The sequence below is a fragment of the Wyeomyia smithii genome, chromosome 1 (assembly GCF_029784165.1).
Source record: "Wyeomyia smithii strain HCP4-BCI-WySm-NY-G18 chromosome 1, ASM2978416v1, whole genome shotgun sequence".
Lineage (NCBI taxonomy): Eukaryota > Metazoa > Arthropoda > Insecta > Diptera > Culicidae > Wyeomyia > Wyeomyia smithii.
In genome coordinates, this window is record NC_073694.1 from 91,438,802 (window position 1) to 91,461,009 (window position 22,208).

Below are 22,208 nucleotides of genomic sequence, written 5' to 3' on the forward strand. Positions count from 1 at the left end.
CTGTTAGAACGCATTCACAAAAGCAGTTAGTTCGACTATGCAGAGCTAATATGAAGTCGATTCAATCAATCAGCATAAACAGAATTTCGTCGTCTCCCAGCTGCCAAGTTACAACATGATGCAACACGCAACAGCGAGCAAACGAAATCGGTTGATGTTACAAACCGCGATAAGATACGGGTTAAAACCGTTGCGTGTGTGAGAGCACCATCGGTGTTTATTCGCTGGATACAAATTTCAAATGCGAATTGTGGAATAATTTGTCTGAAGAACATTAGGGAATGGAACAACTGAACTGATAGGGCGTGGCCTATTACGTAGCACCCTTCGGCTATAAAAGAGTGTTTCTGGGAAAACTAGCTACATTCATTAGTCGGAAGGTGAGCTGGATGGACCGTCCACAACGTTGACAGCAGCAGCGGCAGATACCAGCACTCAGCGGTAACAGAATATATCAGCGGGTTGCGCCTATGGCTGCCTTCAAATTAAACAAATCACTTGCCCTGTGGTCGGTCATCACGTCTCAGGCCCCTGCCTGAGAACGAACGCCAACGCGAGCGATCGGGCGAGATTTTTGCCGTACATCAGCCGGCACTTCCTCTAATGGAAAAGTTTTATTACAGAGCTGCGATTGCATTATATCCGATATGGAATTGAACAATTGTTCTTCTGAGGACAAATAAAACACTTAATTTGAAGAGTTAATAGTTTTGGGTACCAGTAGCAGTATGGTAACAGCCTCAGCGGTAGGTGCAGCCGGTACTTCCATGAGGCGGATGTTATAAGGAAGTAAATGGAAGCGGCATGGCGAAACAGCTCGGGTGTGCTTAGACGCGCGTCATTTTTTGTTGTTGATATTATTCCCCACATGAAACGAAGCGGTTTCGTACGATAGCGGCGGTATTAGCGGTAGATGCATTTGCCAACACTTACTCCAGTAATGCCGTGTCTAATTTTCAATGTGAAAACACCTTTCTATTGTGATGGCCGTGCACATTAGGCCTCTGCTAGGCTAAACACGAAAAGCGGTGTGAACCGTTTCGCCCGGCCGTAGGTTAATGTGCAGCCGTAAGTAGAGCTGTGTAAAAGTATTCTACTTCAACCTCGCGGTCGTGGCTTTGCACACAACCCTCCTGTGATATTTTATCTGGATTCATTCAGGTCAGATTATTTTCACGTGGATTTTCTTTAAAAGGTTATTTATGCAACTTTGCAAATTAACGTGTTTTGACATGGGACTACGTCTTTGTTCACTATACTGGGATACATTCTGTAAAATTTGAAATGAAACTGGCAAATGTTGCGTCAGATTTCAAACGTTAATAACAGCATAACCACATGATGGATAACAATAACCGATATGTTGTTGGAAAGATAAAATGTATAACAATTTTGTAATATGCTAGTTATCACTCTAGTTTCATTGCTAAGCGGTAAAATTGATAAAAAGTTTCAATAACAAATTTACGCGAATAATGAACCAATTACATGCGAGCATTCCTAGCACAGACGACGTGAATGGACACCATCCGTTACCTGTGATATTCTCTGTATCAATAACGAACTCTCCTCGTCCCAATAGGTCAATTTATGTTTGCTTCCATAAACGTAGACTAATATGATGTCTCGAAGGTAAAGGTTTTTAGAAAAGTTTGAAACAATCCCCTTTTCTTGAACAATTTCTAAACCTGGGGTGGCATTGCGCAGCTCGATTCGAACGATTTTCGTTATTTTCGAGTAGGTCACATACTGCCAGTTATGCTTCAAGCTTAAAAAGAGCTGTCATTGTCATTTGTCCTGCGGTTCATCTAACCCGCAAAGTCGAGAAATATACGAAAAACGAAACATAACGCCCCCCAGCGATCATTTAGTTTTGTTCGTGTTGCTCGAAACGAAATGCGCAATGTCACCCCTGCTTTCAGAACCTAATAAAAACTGATGTCTTGAAAGAAAACATGCCGGTAAAAGCAACAGTACCAGTGGAGTAAAGAACCGCAGGTCTCTCGTATATATGATTGCAGCGGTACTCTTCTATTTGTACATTTCAGCGGTACATTTCTATTCGTACTGCAGCGGTACTATTCGTATTGCAGTGGTACACTTTTATTCGTACATTTCTATATGTGTGCAATCGAGGAAAAACTGCAATGCTGCTGTTGATGGTGATTGAAAGTTTATCTCATAAATATGATAACCATCAAATTACTCAACAAGAATTGTAGAATTTTGCAACGGATATTTATTTATTTTATCTTCGATTTTCACTAAATAATCGTGACCGGATAGTACCAAAAGAGTAAAATCCTAAATATCTACAGTTATAGAAGAGTAAGAGCCTGCGAATGCTTGTGAATTTTTTGTTTATTTACTAAGATTTATTCAGAATCTCTTTTTACATTTCAAAATTGATAGATGATATATTATTATTCTAAGCTTTACCATAATAAACGTATATTAGCTTTCTTCGTAATACAGCAAATGTAGTTGTAGGCAAATGAAAAAGATTGTCAAGCAAAAAACAAATATTTAATTGTGGATTGCTACGATTTTTCGCTGGAACTTGTTAATAATTTTGTTTAAAATATCTTCTCATGTTTGCCTATTAACGAACCTTTGTAAGGGCTTCCATATTATTTTGAAAGTAAGATTCATATTATATATTTGATTTAACTAGAGGTAAATAAGACAAAACCATTCATTATGATAACGTAAGTATTATTGGATTTGGTTTTTGAGGATATAGAGTTAATTCTGATTTTGACGCATAACGAGAAATTCTTGGTGCTTCTTCAACAAGCACGATATGCTTGTGCCTTGTCAAATACATGTTGTTTGCACAAAAAATACTACAGGCATAATATCGTCAGATATAAACGATATTCTTTCGAATGTTGGTGAATATATTTCAAAAATCGATTTCCAGGGGATGCTGAAAATAAAAATACGTACAGTCGCTGAGCAAACACATTGATTCTGTCCGCAGACTCTATATATTTTGTAACAAAAAATCCCCTAATTACAGTGTTTAGTCCCACGTCACCATTTCATACAACCCTAGGGCTGTATACCTTGTAGGTAGTATTTTTTCTGGAGATGTTGAACTAAAATCTAATGCCCTTTTTACCACTGGTCATATACATGATTTAAATATCGAGTTTTAAATCGTAAGTGAATATCAAGATATTTTGTCGATTGATTCGGTGCAATCCATTGATGCTTGCTTATTTATATTTTATCTACTATTTGAGCTATGAATACATAACCTTTATCAAATTTAAAATTCAATAGGTTGACTGAGCGAAATGTTCGCTCTGTATTCTATTACGTTCACGTGTCTGTGAACTCGAGCTTCAGTTTTTCTTTCCGTTGGCCGATACAAATTTTGCGTGTGAACAATAACTCTGATTTTATTTCAGTGAAGTTTTTTTTTTTAAGGGGGGGATTTGTTAGTAGCTTAAGTATTTATGATAAATATTAGTAAATAATGAGTATGTGTGTCCAATCACAAATGGTGACTTCTCAACACTGTTAGAAATTTGTAATTTTAATTGTTAGGATTTGTTTGCTTTCGCAATTAGGACTTATCATTCGTAGGGATTTAAACCTACTTGTCAGAAAAGGGGAAGTAAACTTACAACTAACTTAATTGCTAACTTATTGGCTATAAAGAGAGCTTATCGTAGCAATTGAGGATTGCAACGATTTTTGTCGAAAATTGTTAATAATTTTATTTGACATAGCTTCTAATGGATCAACACCAGTAAGTCTATGTGATTCGAGTTTACCAAACCAAGGAGGACGCTTCAAAATCATTTTCAGAATTTTATTCTGAATCCTTTGGAGCGTTTTCTTCCTTGTTGAACAGCAACTTGACCAGATCGGTACAGCATAAAGCATTGCTGGTCTAAAAATTTGTTTGTAAATCAAAAGTTTGTTCTTTAAACAAAGTTTAGAATTCCTGTTAATGAGCGGATATAAACATCTCGTATATTTGATGCACTTGGCTTGTATAATCTCAATGTGCTCTTTGAAAATAGGTTTTTTATCATGAATTAGTCCCAAGTACTTAACCTGTCAGACCAACTTAAAATAACCCCATTCGTCTTGACAACGTGATTATTGTTTGGCTTGAGGAAAGAAGCCCTAGGCTTATGCGAAAAAAATTATCATTTGAGTTTTAGAAGCATTGGGAGAGATTTTCCACTTTTGCAAGTAGGAAGAAAAAATATCTAAACTTTTCTGCAATCGACTGCATATGACACGAAGACTTTTTCCTTTTGCGGAAATGCTTGTGTCATCGCAAAACAATGACTTTGTGCATCCTGGAGGCAAATCAGGAAGATCTGAAGTGAATATGTTGTACAGGACTGGACCCAAGACTGAACCTTGAGGTACACCTGCTCTGACAGGAAATCTATCAGATTTTGAATTCTGATAGACAACCTGCAGAGTTCGATCAGTAAGATAATTTTTCAAAATTTTGTTTAGGAAAATTGGAAAATTAAAAGTTTGCAATTTCGCAATCAAACCTTTATGCCAAACACTGTCGAATGCTTTTTCTATGTCTAAAAGAGCAGCTCCAGTGGAATAACCTTCAGATTTGTTAGCTCGTATCATATTAGTAACTCTGAGCAATTGATGAGTTGTGGAATGCCCATGGCGAAATCCAAACTGTTCATTTGCAAAAATTGAATTTTCGTTGATGTGTGACATCATTCTGTTAAGAATAATTCTCTCAAACAGTTTACTTATTGAAGAAAGCAAACTGATTGGTCGATAACTTGAAACTTCAGCTGGGTTCTTATCCGGTTTTAAAATTGGAGTAATTTTTGCATTTTTCCATAATTTGGGAAAATATGCAATTTTGAAGCAGCAATTGAAAATTTTCACCAAAAATTCCATTGTGCTCTCAGGGAGATGTTTGATTATTATATTGAAGATCCCATCGTCACCAGGTGCTTTCATATTTTTGAAATTTTTAATGATTGATTTAATCTCATTCAAGTTAGTTTCAATTATTTCTGCAGGTAAAAAATTCTGGGAAGAAATTAAATCAAATTGCCGTGTGACTTCATTTTCAATTGGACTCACAAAATTCAAATTTGAGTTATGAACACTCTCAAACTGCTGAGCAAGTCTTTGAGCCTTTTGTTCATTGGATACAAGAAAACGTTCACCATCTTTTAAAACTGGAATAGGCTTTGAAGGTTTCTAAAGAATCTTCGACAGCTTCCAAAAAGGTTTTGAATATGGTTTCAATTTTTCAACTTTAGTCTCAAAATTTTGATTTCTCAGAAGAGTAAATCTATGTTTAATCTTTTTCTGTAAATCTTTATAAATAGTTTTACGAGAACGTTGATATTGACGTCAGCGGACATTTTTCAAACGAATTAGAAGTTGAAGATTTTCGTCAATTATTGGTGAATCAAATTTCACTTCGTTTGCAAATCAAGCTCATTATTGAAATTTCTCTCAATATGAGTTTTGTAGCTTTTCCAATTAGCCTTGTTATAATTAAAAACAGAGCTCATAGGGTTTAAAACTGATTCATGTGATAAAGAAAAAGTTGTTGGAAGATGGTCAGAATCAAAGTCAGCATGTGTGATCAAATCACTACATACATGACTTTGATCTGTTAGCACCAAATCAATTGTTGAAGGGTTTCTTACAGAAGAAAAGCATGTAGAACTATTCGGAGACAAAATAAAATAGTATCCTGAAGAACAATCATTGAATAAAATTTTGCCATTGGAATTACTTTGAGAATTATTTCATGATCGATGTTTAGCGTTAAAATCGCCGATTATAAAAAATTTCGAACGATTTCTGGTGAGTTTTTGTAAATCACCTTTAAAATATTTTTTTGTGCTCGCGTGTGCATTGAAATGGTAAATATGCTGCGGCAATAAATAAAATCCCAAGTTCAGTTTGAACTCCAATTCCCAAAGTTTCAATAACTTTCGTCTCAAGATGGGGAAGAGCACGATGTTTGATTCGGCGATTAATAACAATTGCAACTCCACCGCCGGAACTCTGAATCCTATCATATCTATGAACCACGTAATTGGGATCATATTTTAATTTTATGTTAGGTTTCAAAAATGTTTCAGTAATAATTGCAATATGCACATTATTTACTGTTAAAAAATTAAAAAGCTCATTCTCATTGGCCTTCAATGAGCGAGCATTCCAATTTAATATTTTAATTGTTTTATTTAAAATCATTGCTAAATTTTAAATTAGAAACAATTTTAATAGTAAAATTTGCCTATTTGAATGGCTTCAAACATTGATTTTGCCTGCAACATGGCGTTAATAAGATCGAACATTGCCTGTTGCAAAAAAAAAAAAGTTTACCTGCCGTAATAGGCCACAGGCAGTTGACATTAGAAAAAATATTTTCGGCAGCAATATTAGCTGGAGTAATAGGTGTACAATTATTTTCTAGCGTGTTTTGCTTACCCATATTAACGGTCATTTTCGAACTACCAACACTAAGCGGTATAATGTTCGAACTACCTGTAACCTGTGCATAAATTAAACGGGTATGCAAAGGAGTAGGTAAACTATGCGTCACTGGTACGCTTGGAGAATTTTGTTTTGAAGTTGGTTTCAATTGAGAAATTGAATTTTGTTTACCTTGCCTTGCCTTAACAAATTTAAGTGAAGTCAACGTCGCTTCGCTATTTTCGAACTACTCTATGTCACATTATGATCGGTTATTCAAAAAGAGCATAATTGAATCATCTCGTGCCAAAACGCACTTGTCAGTATTTTTACGCAAATTTTTGAATGAAAGCGGTTTATTAAGCGGATTTCTGAATTAACATGGTTTTTTCATGAGGCATGTATCCCCCGCGTAAGAAAACCTAATTGTATTAATATATCTTAGTAAAAATTATCTAAAGTTTCCTTCAAAAACATAAAAAAATTGAGTTTAAAAACCTACTCTGAAAAAAATATAATTTTAATAGTAATTGTCATTGATCGATTATCACTCTGGCTGGCCGCGGCCTGCCCATCTGCTTTCGCTGAGTGATAACCTACTAAGCCTATCCGTTATCCTAGGCAACGATGAGCATCGTTACTTTGGATATGCACTAGACCGTGTAGCGCACCGGCTTCTTCCACTAGCAGGCTCAGGTTTGACGCTGTCCCACTAGTTTCAGATACATTGCAGAGAGGAGGTGGAAGATGAAATCATATGACACTGTATTTGGTTGCAAATTTCTTTTAAAATCAATAAGTGTTCATGTTATGTGAGAATGATGGTAGCGTATTACGCTGTTTGATAGTTGTGAATTGGTAGTGACAAGTGTGCTTGCAGTGACAGTTAGGTCGTTGTTATGAATCATGATTGTGAGATTGTAAATATATAACAATCTAACAAAGATAACTAGAACAAGATACCTAACTTCCATATTTTTCATACATTTTGAATACGACTGATTTCCGACGGTTAGTGCTGCCATCTGATGACTTAAATTTTCATAAAATTGTCACTATGAGCAAAATCGATTTATCGTGCATAGAGCTTTCTACGCCAGATCTCACCAATACAAGCTTAGTCTGTATCCTAATAAAATCGATTTGTTTTCAACCAAAAAATCATCAGCGGGGGCCTAGCGTGGTTGGTAACGTCTCCGTCAACCACGCTCGACGCCTGGGTTCGAATCCCACCGCCGACATAGGTGTCGATGGTTGTGAGGTGGCGTGATCCACTCACAACCAACCCAACTAGTCTAGATTCAATTCTAGCCGACACCGGGAGATTTTTTGAGGCGAAAAATCTCTGGGATCACGCCCTCCATCGCATGAGGAAGTAAAGCCGTTGGCGCCGGTCCGTTAATAAACGGGTCGTGAGTTAGGGTCCTGAGTGGAGTCGCCTCCCTGGGCGTCGGTGATTGGCACAACAACAGTGGCGGAACTAGACCGACGGAAAAATAAGCGAGAATATGAAAAAAACCAAAAAATCAGCTGATATTCAATTTCGAAAAATATTGCACTTATGTTCATTAGGGTTACCTGTTTTAACAAACTTTGTTTAAGTGGAAAACCAGATGAAATAAACTAAAAATCGGCTTACAGCTTGAATAAAAGCTCGGGGCAGGAGGAAATTTTTTGTTACTACCAGCGTGTTGATTATTTGCAACCAAAATTAAATTTGTATTTGTGAAATCGACCACTAATACTAGCGCAGAAAGGAAGGTCTATAGTCCGTCATCGATCGTTGAGCTGTTCAAGATTGTATATGAAAAAGGTGTAGCAGTTTGGTCAGCTCGACGCTTAAGATAACATGCAGATTAATGATATTACCATTTTTTGCACTTAATGCTATTGCCATGTTTTTTGCACATTAAAAGTACGAAAAAAAGTGTGAAATTGACTGTCGGAGTGGGGGTTTATATTGAGGGGTTATATTTATTTTCAGATCCCATGCTACCAAAACTTAAAGTTTGATATGTCGCAAGCCAGGTCTCAGCACCATTGTGCATATGGACAGGTTCACCGGGGCACCTGATTTTTGCTCTATTAACCTCGGCAAGAGTGGAAAACTTGGCTGTAGAGCGTGCTCTAGCGGTTATCAGGAATTTATGATGGTACGCTCAATTTTAAATGATGCACTGATTATTCTTGATTCTTCCGGAAAGTTTCATGTTTGAGAACTAAACATTCGTTCACATTATTATCATTTTCCGGATGGCAGCACCGTACAGTCATCCATGGATACTGAAAAAATTGTTTCACCTTTCAGCAATCATGTCTTGGCCTTGTCATCAGTTGTTGACGTTGAGTATACATCATATTAACAGTGTATAAATTAGTTCGACTTTTGCTCACGCGCAGCAGCGACAATCATTTCAAATGAATTCTGCAAGAGTCAGGTATCTTGTTCTAGTCATCTTTGAATCTAACAATAATAATTGTGAGATTGTAAATATATAACAATCTAACAATAATAATGAACAGGCCTTCCAAGAAATTAGGAAACATTTTTGATTCTTATAAAGTCTTGCATTACATTCCCATGGACAGGAATATTCTTGTCCATGCATGTTCCTCAAATTAGGAATTAATCGCGACATTCCGTTCTCACAGGCAAGTTCTGAAATAATAGCCGCGCTTGTATGATTAATAAGCATTTCTCAAAGCACTCAGCAGTTCTACTTATTTCAGGAGAACGATACTTTATTATTTTTCTATAGCATTCGAAGTCGAAATGCGACGCTCCGTTTCCGATGAGAACGAAACGATGACGGCCACATGGCAAATAACCTGAAATAATAATAATTATAATAAATACCGAACGATTTACGATTGAGTAAGTGACGCCTGTCCGCGAGTAAATTGAGCGAGACGCAAGATACAAATGTATAACTAAGTAAATAAAATTGAGAGGATTAGACGAGGACAGGACGAAGAATCGGACAAGAGAATTGTTTCTCTCCGGCTCTTCTGGTAGGGTAGAATTAAGTTGAGTTATTTTAATAAATTCAATCTTGTTTCATCAAGCGTTCCGCATGGTCGAATGACCATGCGTACAGGACTCTGATGTTTTATTTCGATTTATCACAGGTCCTGGCGAAGTCTACACGGGTAGGCTTCGCATTTTATGGTGTCAGAAGTGTTACAAATTAATGTTTTACGGAGCCAATTACGTTTATTATCAGTTGTTCAACAATAAGTTCAGTTATTCAATCAACAATCAGTTATTTAATCAATTGTTGTTATGTGTGCGCGTTGAGTGTTCTGTGTTTGAATAATGGTGATCAGTGGTTTCTTAACGAACAAACAAATAAAAAAATTATAAACTGAGTGACATTCCTGAGTGACAAAAAGATGACGCAGCTAATTTGGTGAGTACTTTAAACGTTTTGCTTGAAATTATCACTAGCAGCCTTCTTGTCCGTGGCATGTTAGAGAAATCTTACGCGCGAACATTCCGACGAGTGTTTGTTGTCGTATTTCGTAGAATTATACCTCGCAGTGCGGTACCAGCGCCGCGAGCGAAGGTGTTATTTTTCACCAACGGTAGCGGTGAATAAACTAAACAAACAAAACACCCGCCGTACGAGAAGTGCAAGTGTACCTACGTTTATGCAGTGTCAGCTGTTGTAACGTTGTACAGCCGTGAATGTTTTTCATGATTTTCAGATTATTTATGAAACATTTGAAACACTAATATTAAATAATTTTGCTTAAACCGTACTGCAGATTCAATTTTTCTTGGTCTTTGGTTTGCTTACAGCGGTTGGCCAACAGCGGAGGAATAGTCGAAACAATAATAACAATTATTGATTTTTCGGCAGTTTTCATTTTTTTTTATGATTGTTCAGCCAATTACATTTAGCAGCTTGCTTTTATAAAACTAATTGCTTGCATTTAATACTAACCCTTTTTCTTTGACATTACTTTATACTGCATTTATTTTAATAAAACGACACCGCTTGCTGTCGACTTCAGGAGTTAAGAATAGTGAACGTCTTTCTATTAAAAGGGTTAGATTCCTCGGGTTATCTTAACCGGTGTGCAAAGGTCCTTTTCGCATTCGAAAGGCTTAAACACACAAGGGACAACCTCTGAAATCTAGCGTTCGGATTTAGAAAGATCTGTGCGAGTTCGTATTTGCTAGTGGTATGATTTTATTTGGTAGCAAATCGGGTTTATATACAAAAATTTACAAATTGTAATCTTACGAACTATGCCTACGTATGGAAGAGAAAATGAGAGAGAAGATTCTCCGAATCTTCGTAAGGGAACAAATAAGAACGCGACAGAATTTCCATTCGCCTAGTCAGGTCAAATTTGCCTTCCCCTAATCCGGTACCTGAACGGGAAAAAGGTTTCGAACGTTATCGGCTTTCTTTACACGCGCCTACGATAACATTCATTCAGGTAGTTACAATGTTTTACAAAGCACCGGATTTGCATTCCCTATTTCCCTACTTAAGATGATAATGCGTACGCAGACGCGCCGGCTGATAATAGGACTTATCGCCCTTTTCTTTGAGCATTGTCCGGCCATAATTCACATAGTCATTGACGCTGGCTAAACCTAACAGACTGAGAAAATAGACCGCTTACGATCAGTGCACTCGCACGGATCTAGATATTCTATACCTGCTTCTAATCTAGCACCCGCACGAAGGGTCGGTCGGGGATTATCTATGTAGCAATCTCCTCTATGAAGGGAACCTATTGCGATTATTAAATCTATTTTAATTCCTTTTATAAGAACAATATTAAATGAGTTGCTGAATGACTATATTGTCAAGTTCTAAATAATGCGTTTGCTACATTCTGGACCCCATAAATCTACTAAGATTTATCAAAAAACTATTACGCATTATTACAAAATTATACATCTTTTCAAAATAAACATATTGCATTTACGGTTCAAATAAATTACTAACATATTACTACACTTCATCTTCTGTGGTGTGTTTCGCAGCCGTGTAGCGTCTTCTGGCGGTCTCCTTAATTCACGATTAGCCATGACTGTATCTAACGTAGATATACATTGCTGCTATCGCTATTTTCAGTGGCAGTATCGTAGGCTTCCCAATCGAGACAAATAGTTGAATGTTGTGGACAGTTTTTTCTGCCATCTCTATGTTGATCGCATCACGCCGAATTCGTCAAAAAACGGATTCAACTTAATTGGGAAGGATCATTCCTGTACAATGTATTTCGATGTACCTCAGATGAGCGGCTTTGAAATTTATTCTCTTCTGCCATAATCTGATGATAAATTTGGTAGTGTAGTCTCCGCCAATCGGAGAAATCGTTTTTATTTACGAGGTCACACTCGCCGTTGAATAAGGTTTCTTCTATTTCTGTAACAGGTTGATTACCGGGTAACGTTCAACCGTCGAACCGTAATTCGAAGTGTTTTGGCTCATTATACCATTTAATTTCTCCGACATATTCTATAGTAGCCTCATCTGCCGTATTGTTTTCAGACTATACCCAACGCCATTGATCTTTGGCAGTGGTATTCAATATTTCGCCGACTCGGATGTTAATGTATGATGGATATTTTCTTTTCGTATTTGTTACCCATGCTAGCACTGTCTTCGAATCTGTCCATAATGTTGCAGATTTTATGTCCAGACTTATCTCTTTTTGAACGACGTCTAATAGCCTTGTCCCCATGACTGCCTCATGGAGTTCCAGACGTGGAATAGATAGTGGTTCAATTGACACAGCTTGTTTTAGCTGTTATTAACTGCGTATTGATTCCAAAGCTTGTTTCAGTTCTAGCATATACACAAGCTGCAAGTGCCTTTCCAGAGGTGTCAACGAAAACATGTAACTTTATCGGAGCGTGCTCTGTTAGAATGCATCTCGGGATCGATAAGCCTTCCGCTTGTTTGAGTTTACGTAAGAAGTTCAGCCATTGATTATACAGCTCATCCGGAACAAGTATATCCCATTGTTTGGAATATGTGTGTAGTTCCTGCATTAGTATCTTACCATGCACAACTAAATGAGAAATTAGACCCAGTGGATCGTAAATACTCATAAGCAAGGATAATACTTGTTTCTTCGTAGGTATTTCGTCAATATTGAAGATTCCTGCTCCTTTATCATTATGATTAAATCGGTAACTTAGCATGTCTCTACTGGTGTTCCAATACACACCTAATACCTTCTCAATTTGAGATTTCTTATCTTGGAACGGTTTTATATCAGCGCATAACCGTCTTGTTACAGGTATACTTCTCAGCAATTCAGTATTATTCGAAGAGAAGTTTCTAATATGGAAGCCTCCTTACTGATGAATTTCGGTTACCTTTTGTACAAGCTCCTTTGCCTTTTTTGGATCCCAAAAACTATCAACGTAATCGTCGACGTAATGTTGTTTTATTATTGCATTTATGGCTTCAGGAAACTGTTCCAAGTATCTCTCTGCGTTATGGTTTTTTACAGCTTGCGCGCAGTACGGTGAACAAGTCGAGCCAAAAGTCATGACTTGCATGACGTAAATATTCGGTTTTTTACTACTGTTGCAGTCGCGCCATAAGAAACGTTGCGCATTTGTCTTCACGGCGTATTTTCACTTGATGGAACATCTCCACATACAGGTATTTTTCCTTCTCGAATTCATAGAAGAGTCCCAAATAATGAAGTCAGTTGATCTGGACCGGGCAGCAACATTGAGTTCAAAAAATACTCCATTTACTTTTGCAGCTGCGTCGAAAACTTATCTTGGCTTCGGTGGCAACTTGTTTTGTTGAAAACGATGAAGTGCGGAAGATAATTTAAAGTTGGAAGTTTCGTAGCAATTCCTGTTGATTGAGCTTACGAATATATCTTTCTTCTTCTTCTTAGATTTTTACCCACGGAAGAACTGTTTATGAGGCTGACCAAAATACTGTTCTAATAACGTTCAATCGTATTTCGGCCTCAATAGCGTTTACTGTCTTCAAAGCGTGTTGTTGCAATTCCGATGGGTCGAGTTTATCTATAGAATACTTTAGTTTTATAATCATCGAAGGTATTGGCTTAACTTCATATAGTTCAACCTTTCAACGTGTAATCACTAGCACTTTTTATATTTGTGGATATCTTCTTATAATTTCACTGCCTTTAATTCACAGGCAGACTTCGGTTACTTCTGACAATTTTACTTCAAATTCTCCGCAGATGAGAAGCTTTTTGTTGTCGCTTTCAATTCTTCTTAATGTACTACGGCGATAGAATCATTTTTTTCGCTCAATAATTTTTTCTATAACTTCTATGTTGAAGATTTTAACTTTTATTGATGTCTCATCGTTTCTCCAATTTAAAAACGAAACGCTTGCAAAGTTTGTTGACAGCTTGATGAATTTTGATGTATTAGGGTTTGTTTTTTATTTTCCTTCAAAACATCCAAATTTGCAACCTTTACGGAAGGTTGCATAAGTATTCCTTTAGCATTCAAATTAGCAACCGTTGACCTTCAACGGTTCCACCAATTTATTCCATTCACTTCGTTCTTTTGCCGAAGATTTCAAATTTATACGTCTTCGATTCAAAAAAGTTAACTCTTGAACCTTTTTCCAACGAGTTTTAACAAGTTTGAGAATCCTCGATTTATTATGCCATGTAAGTTTTTCAATAACCTTCTTCGTAGTTTCATCGACTGAACTTGCATTGCATTGTATCCAGCGCCTTTCTTCGATGTCTTCCTGAATTCCATCAACTTTAACATTTATTAGCGATATGACGTTCTTGTTAACATCTTCATCCTGCGTTGAACATGTTTTAAATTTAGTGGATTCTAGCATCATTTTTTTCCTTGTTGATATTCTATTGCAGCTGAATATTCCAATATATTCATCCTTTTGGCCAACTCGTCGTATCGTGTTCCAAAGCATGTCTGGAAACTTTCCAAATTGTTTCACCTTGTCGTTAGGTGATTCTGCAATTTCCGACGAATATTTTGGGCTTGAGATACATCCTAGCATTTTAATATTATTCGATAGGAATTTGCTTTTACTATTGAACCCATTTTCATAGAGGCTCTTGACAGCCGCGCTCAAAAGATGATTCTCGAGTTTTATATCCGCATTATGATGTTTAACTATTGCATTCTCTGCGTAGGAAAATTCCTCAGGACATTTAAAACCATTGCAGCTCCAAAATTTCATTGCTGCATCAAAGAATACATTGTCCTTCATGACAATTGTAAAATTTCGACGAAAATTCAATATCAAATGATCTTTTATCAATTCCACTGATCGTTGCTTCCGAGTAACGTAGTTATTCAAAACATCATTTCTGGCCACACACTGCTTTATAGTGTCTAAGTTGTTTTCAGCGTAGTTGTAGCTTACTATCGGTTTGTTGCGCCTAATTTTCCATGGTGATCCTGGAGCATATCTTCCGTTTTTGGAATTGATGGCATCTGCAGGTGATACTCTCGGTTTAATAATGTTACCAGGTCTTCGTTTTAAAACCGAAGGACATCTCAACAATTTATTATTGTTCGATGAGAGTTTTATGCCCTTATGTTCATTTACTTGATGAATTTTAGGGTCTTTCTTTTTACTTTTGAGCTTCCCTTTTTGAGAGCTTATCTCTGATTTTTGGCAATCTTGATAGCCTTGTTTTACTGGACATACTTTAGTGGCATTAGCTCGTGCAGGTTTCTTTTCCACAATCTTTGGGGAATTAACAAGAACCTTTCGCGGTTCTATTGATTCTTCAGAAATGTTTATTCTTTTAACTGCTTTGAATGTTTCTTCATTTCCTTTTAAAGGCTTTGGATTAGATTCGTGGTGATCATCTCTTTGGCAATTCCCGAAAATTACAACAGATGTTGTATCCTTGTCTTTGAGTGACTGTTCATCTTGTGCGCTTTTCCTGGCACACATAGGAATTCCTGGCGGTTGTCTTGATCTCCGCCTCATTGCATGCGCTTCAACATGTGGTTTCAGCCAGTCGTTTAATTCATCTAAGTCTTTGACTTGAGACTTTTCCTTAGTCCAACAGATTTGTATGCCGAAAGAAAACTTTCCAATAATATCCTCCATCAGCTGAGGATTATTTAATAGGCGAATTTCATTCATGGCCTTTATACTAGACACAAATTTGTCTAGTGCATTGGAGCAACCCGTTAGATTCGAAGTCTTACGGATGTCATTGAGCAGGTTTTTATATTCCAACTCATCCTCGTACCGGGTGAGTTGATCCAAACATTCTGGATCTGCTAGCCTGTTCTCTGCTGGAACATGATTTGCTTCTTCACTAAAGCGAATCTGTGATGATTCAGTCTTCGTTTGATAAACTGAATACATCTTTCTTGCCATAGTTTCTCCATGGTCTTTAAATCTTTGCGATATCGTATCGCTGGTCTTTAAACATTGCATTATTGCAAGACCCATTTCGATGTTTGTGCATTTAACACAAATCCATCGTTCCTCAGGTAATGGTAGCCTTCTAAGGTGTCCACAGTTTAAATGAAATCTGCGATCGCACTCATCACATGCGACCATGTTTTCCTTAGAATCTTTCTCCTTGCACAAGCGGCAACTACCGTTAGGATTGTTAACAAAATAACTCATCGTTGAGTAATGAGGGCGGTAGCGGCTTTCTGATGATTGTTTCTGTGGCTTCGTAGGGTTGATCAGATGACTTCCAAGGTTGATCGCCGTAGAAAGAATCGTCGCAAGGTTGAAAGAAAGGACCGATACCAACTAGCTCCTCTCTGGAGCCACCAAATGTCGACTTCAGGAGTTAAGAATAGTGAACGTCTTTCTATTAAAAGGGTTAGATTCCTCGGGTTATCTTAACCGGTGTGCAAAGGTCCTTTTCGCATTCGAAAGGCTTAAACACACAAGGGACAACCTCTGAAATCTAGCGTTCGGATTTAGAAAGATCTGTGCGAGTTCGTATTTGCTAGTGGTATGATTTTATTTGGTAGCAAATCGGGTTTATATACAAAAATTTACAAATTGTAATCTTACGAACTATGCCTACGTATGGAAGAGAAAATGAGAGAGAAGATTCTCCGAATCTTCGTAAGGGAACAAATAAGAACGCGACAGAATTTCCATTCGCCTAGTCAGGTCAAATTTGCCTTCCCCTAATCCGGTACCTGAACGGGAAAAAGGTTTCGAACGTTATCGGCTTTCTTTACACGCGCCTACGACAACATTCATTCAGGTAGTTACAATGTTTTACAAAGCACCGGATTTGCATTCCCTATTTCCCTACTTAAGATGATAATGCGTACGCAGACGCGCCGGCTGATAATAGGACTTATCGCCCTTTTCTTTGAGCATTGTCCGGCCATAATTCACATAGTCATTGACGCTGGCTAAACCTAACAGACTGAGAAAATAGACCGCTTACGATCAGTGCACTCGCACGGATCTAGATATTCTATACCTGCTTCTAATCTAGCACCCGCACGAAGGGTCGGTCGGGGATTATCTATGTAGCAATCTCCTCTATGAAGGGAACCTATTGCGATTATTAAATCTATTTTAATTCCTTTTATAAGAACAATATTAAATGAGTTGCTGAATGACTATATTGTCAAGTTCTAAATAATGCGTTTGCTACAGCTTGCAGTTAGTGTCGAACCTTATAAACCGTACTAATAGCACAGCGGCAAGCCCGGACCATCCGTAAGCGACCCGCTAAAATATCACAGTTAGGCGCGAAACTAACATAAATCCAAAAAAGATAAATTAAAAAAATTAATTTGATTTTTTTTAGGTTGCAGAAACACTCTGCCCGATCAGTCTTGATGTGTTGTTACGATTTTTTTTTTCATCAACTTGTTAAAAAACTGGGTCTTGTTAAAGGTTGAAATATCAATGTTTCTATCAGAATTACGAATTATTTGGTAAGATTTTTGGCAGAAAAAGATCAGAATTGGTTAGAGTGTTACAAATTTTGTTTAAAATATATGAAAGAAAAAATATCAAGGTGAAAGAGTTTGGCGACATCCATAAATTACGTAACGCAAAAAAGCCAGTTTTTGGACCCCCACCCCCCCATACGTAACGCCAACACCTACCCCCCCCCCATAAAAATTACGTACCGCTGTAGAAGGATTTGCTCGATAAAAATGCTCGTTTTTGGAGAGTCTCTCCAGAGAATTTTTGTTATTTTTGTAACAAATCGTAACGCTCTAGGATACCCCCCCTCCCCCCTATGTGCGTTACGTAATTTATGGATGCCGCCTTTACAGATTTTAAATATTTAGATGCGATTTATAATTTTTTTTGTATCGCTTGTGTTTGGATAAAACATTGATTAATATTGATTTTTTAATACGTTTAAAAAGTAGTAAATCATGTTTCTTTCTATACCGCTATAAATCAATGATATCAAAAAAAACCTAAATTAATCCACCTAGCGGTCAGACCCAGCCTTTCTCAATCAATTTTTTATTTGTAAATATAGATTTACATGAACGCTTCAATCCAATAAATGTATATTCGCTCTTTAGGTTCTAAAATATTGATGTTGTAATCTTTACATTTAAAATGCAGTCAAGTCTGTCTGTCTGATCCATATAGGCCCGAAAACTACAGAACCGATCGACGTGAAAATTTGTATGTAGGGGTTTTTGGTGCCGATAAAGGTTTCTATGATAGTTTGAGACCCCTCCCTCTTCTGGAAGGGAGGGGTCCCATACAAATGAAACATAAATTTCTGCACAACTCAAGAACAAACCAAGCAAATGAAACCGAATTTGGCATGTGGATGTTTTAAGGGGTAACTAATATGTCCATAATTGTTGGATGAAACACAAATTTGTGCACATCTCGAGAACTAATCAACCAAATGGAACAAAATTTGGCAGGTAAATGTTTTTAGTGGTAACAAATATGTACATAATGGTTTGAAACCCGACTCCCTCTTCTATAAGGGAGGGATCCCATGAAAATGAAACACAAATTTCGCACAGCTCAAGAACCAATCAAGAAAATACAACCAAACTTGGTATGTGAATGTTTTTAGAGGTAACAAATGTCCATAATGGTTTGACGCCCCTCCCTCTTCTGGAAGTACAAGTTTCTTCACAAATTTCTGCACATCTCGCGAACTAATCAACTAAATGGAACCATATTGGCAGGTGAATATTTTTAGTGGTAACAAATATGTTCCATAATCGACCTCAGACAACATTTTGGATTGAAAGATGGCAACTTCCGGTTTCTGGAAAACAGCAGAAAATTACCAAATACCACCCAATATGAGTTTTTCTATGCCAGTATGCCGTTCAAAATCCAGGAATTGTCTCCAAATGCCATTATGAAATCCGAAATGGCGCCTTCCGGTGTCGGAAAAACAGCGGCAAATGACCAAATACCACCCAATATGGGTATTTCCGGAACCGTAATGATGCACTGGAGCCACAAATCGACTTCAGACAACATTTTGAATTGTAAGATGGCAACTTCCGGTTTCTGGAAAACAGCCTGAAATGGACGATTCCCATTAAATATTAGTATTTCTGGAACCAGAAAGATGCACAGAAGCTAAAAATTGATCACAGACACAATCTTGAATTTTAAGATGGTGACTTCCGGTGTCTGGCAAACAGCCGGAAATGACCAAATACCATTCAATATGAATGTTTTCGGAACCAGAATTACGCCCAGATGACAGAAATTGATTTCACAGGCAATTTTAAAGTCCGACGACTTTCGGCTTCTGAAAAACAGTCCAAAGTGACCAAATATCACCCAATATGAGTTTTTCTTTAACCAGTATCCTAAATACCATTTTGAAATCCAAGATGGCGACTACCGGTTTGTGAAAAACAGCATAAAATAAACAAATACTATCCAATATGAGTATCTCTGGAACCAGAATGATGCAAGGAGCTAACAATTGACCTCAGGCACCATTTTGAATTGCTAAATGGCAACTTATAGGCAACAGTCGGAAATGACCGAATAATACTCAATATGGATATTTCCGTAAACGTGATGATGCATAGAAACCAAACATTGACCCTGGACAATATTTTGAATTTGAAGACGACCACTTTTAGTTCCTGGAAAACAACCAAAAATACCTCCCAATATGGGTATTTCCGGTGTCAGATTGATGCCAGAAAGTCTGCTGATAATGACAGAATACCACCCAATATGAATATATTCAGAATCAAGGCGATGTACAGAAGCCAAAAGACGAGGATGTTGTCATTTCGATAAAACCAATCATTTCAAACGATTTGTTATATGACTTTGATCATATCATATGGCCGATTCGTCGTGCATTTGCAGACTTCAAACAAACCGCAAGGAATCAATGAACTTGGAACGTTCAAATAGTACGACACCACATTTAAATTATGCTGAGGCCACATATATCAATCAAAGCAGATATAGTTTCAAATAGCCTTTGAATTTCTCTTCTTTCCATAACTTTTAAGCCACATATCAAATTGTTATGAAGTTTGTTATTTGTAAGTTTGAGAGATGACTCGTTCGTATGACACTAGTTATGTTCAAATAAGTCATGTAATCTTTGAGATAATAGACTTTCGTTGTTTTATTAACAATTTAATACATAACGGTTGCTTAAGTTCGACTATAATCAAATGAAATGGGAACGTGTAGGGCAGCCATACTTTGAAACTACGTGTTCAATCATAATTCATCAGTTAACCCTTAACTAGCCCGCTCATCTGATAATAATAATCAAATCGGTTGTGTAGTTTCTGAGATAATGAAGTTTCGTGATTTTCACAAGTCGGCACATTACAAATGAAGTTACAGTTCGATTACAGTAAAATTCAATAGGGTCTTCTGAGGCAGCTAGACCATTCATTTGACACTAATTTTGTGGAAATCGGGTCAGCTATCTCTGAGAAATGTGTGTGAGTCCAAGTAGTCTTCGGAATATGTTCCTTTGCATAGCTGGATTTCACATTTTTAAACATAACAGGCAAAGTAATAGTCCGATTGCAAAACAAATCAATAGGGTTTTATGGAGCAATTAGACCTTCCATTTGACACTGATTTTATGAAAATCGGTACAGCCATCTCTGAGAAACATGAGTGAGATTAAACAGTCTTCAGAACACGTTTCTTTCCATAACTTTTGAACCACAAATTCAATATTTATGAAATTCAAATTTAAGGGTTTTCTAGGTAGCCCGTTCTTTTGAGACCAATTTTGTTCAAATCGGTTGTGTAGTTTCTGAGATATTGATGTTTCATGATTTTCACATTTTCAAACATAACCTCTGAACTAAAAATCCGATTACAATAAAATTGAATAGGGTCTTATGGGGCAACAAGACCTTTCATTTGCAATTAATTTCATGAAAATCGGTCCAGCCATCTCTGAGAAAAGTGAGTGAGAATAAAAATCTGCACATACACACACACACACATACATACACACACACACACACACACACACACACACACACACACACACACACACACACACACACACATACAGAAAATGCTCAGCTCGGCGAGCTGAGTCGAGTGATATATGCCATTCGGCCCTTTGGAGCACTTTTGTATCTTCGGTTTTGCAAGTGATTGCTATACCTTTCTAGGAGAAAGGCAAAAATGAAATCATTTATTTTCAGAATCGCAGATTCTTGATCGTCAGAAATTGCATACATTCTAGAAAAAAAATTATTTTCAAAAGGAAAAGATACAGTAAGTATGTGTCTAGAGCTATTCTTTGCCGTCTAGCTGATATAGATGGTATGATAGATGATGATAAGTTCAATCGTATAGCATCGCGGCAGCACGAGAGGTAAAATTGCCAGCACAAACTGCTTGGCACACCGACGGCATTATTGAGTGAGTAATCAAGTACTCAGACACGATCAGGTGTCAAATTTTCACGTAACTACGACAGTCACGATCAGAATTTGTGGATTTCTTTTACGTTCTACACTTTACGTTCTGCTATCACAAGCAAAAATTCACATAGCGGCTAACCAGCGCGGTGTTCATTTTAGACAGATAGCAGAGAAATGCTATTGTTGTTAAAATAAATTAAGTTATCAGCGTAAAGCGCCTATGCGACATAAGCAATTTAGTTTATATAAACCTGAGCGAACTTAAATGGGTTCCAAGTAGACCAAACTTTGAATTATTAATTAATTAATCAAACAATTAAATCGAATTAAAATAATCAGTAGCATTTTTGAGATATGAAGTAAAAATTAGTATACGTACTGTTTTTTTATGGTTTCTCATGAAGGATTATTATAAAAGAACATGATTTCTTGGGATCTAATAACAAGATTTAAATTGCATCGGGAAATTATTCTTGCACGGGAGAAATTTATAGTTTGCGAGTAAGCTTTTAGGCGCGCAATTTTGTCGGTTGTGCATATATTCTTATAACTTTTTTTAGTGATTTACAAAGTAGACATATGATATAGTATAATCGACGCCAAATGGTTCGTACCTTGGCGTCCCAATTTATTGATAGCGCGACTGTGAAAGTGAAGTCTGTCACGCTACGATATCACCTCTGGTTAAGGTGAAAGTGTGTTGAAGCCATAAATGGCCGACTTCTTGCCACCACGTGGTCGTCTTCGAATTTTCAAATGCTTGCCACTCGGTAATAGTTAATGCGGCACTTGTAAGAACATGTTCGTTATGGTGACGAAGACATAAGGTAGTGTTTTCATAGATAACGCATTAACTATTCCCGAGTCTAACGGCACTGAAAATTCGTAGTCGACCACCTGGTGGCTTCTACACACTACCACCTTA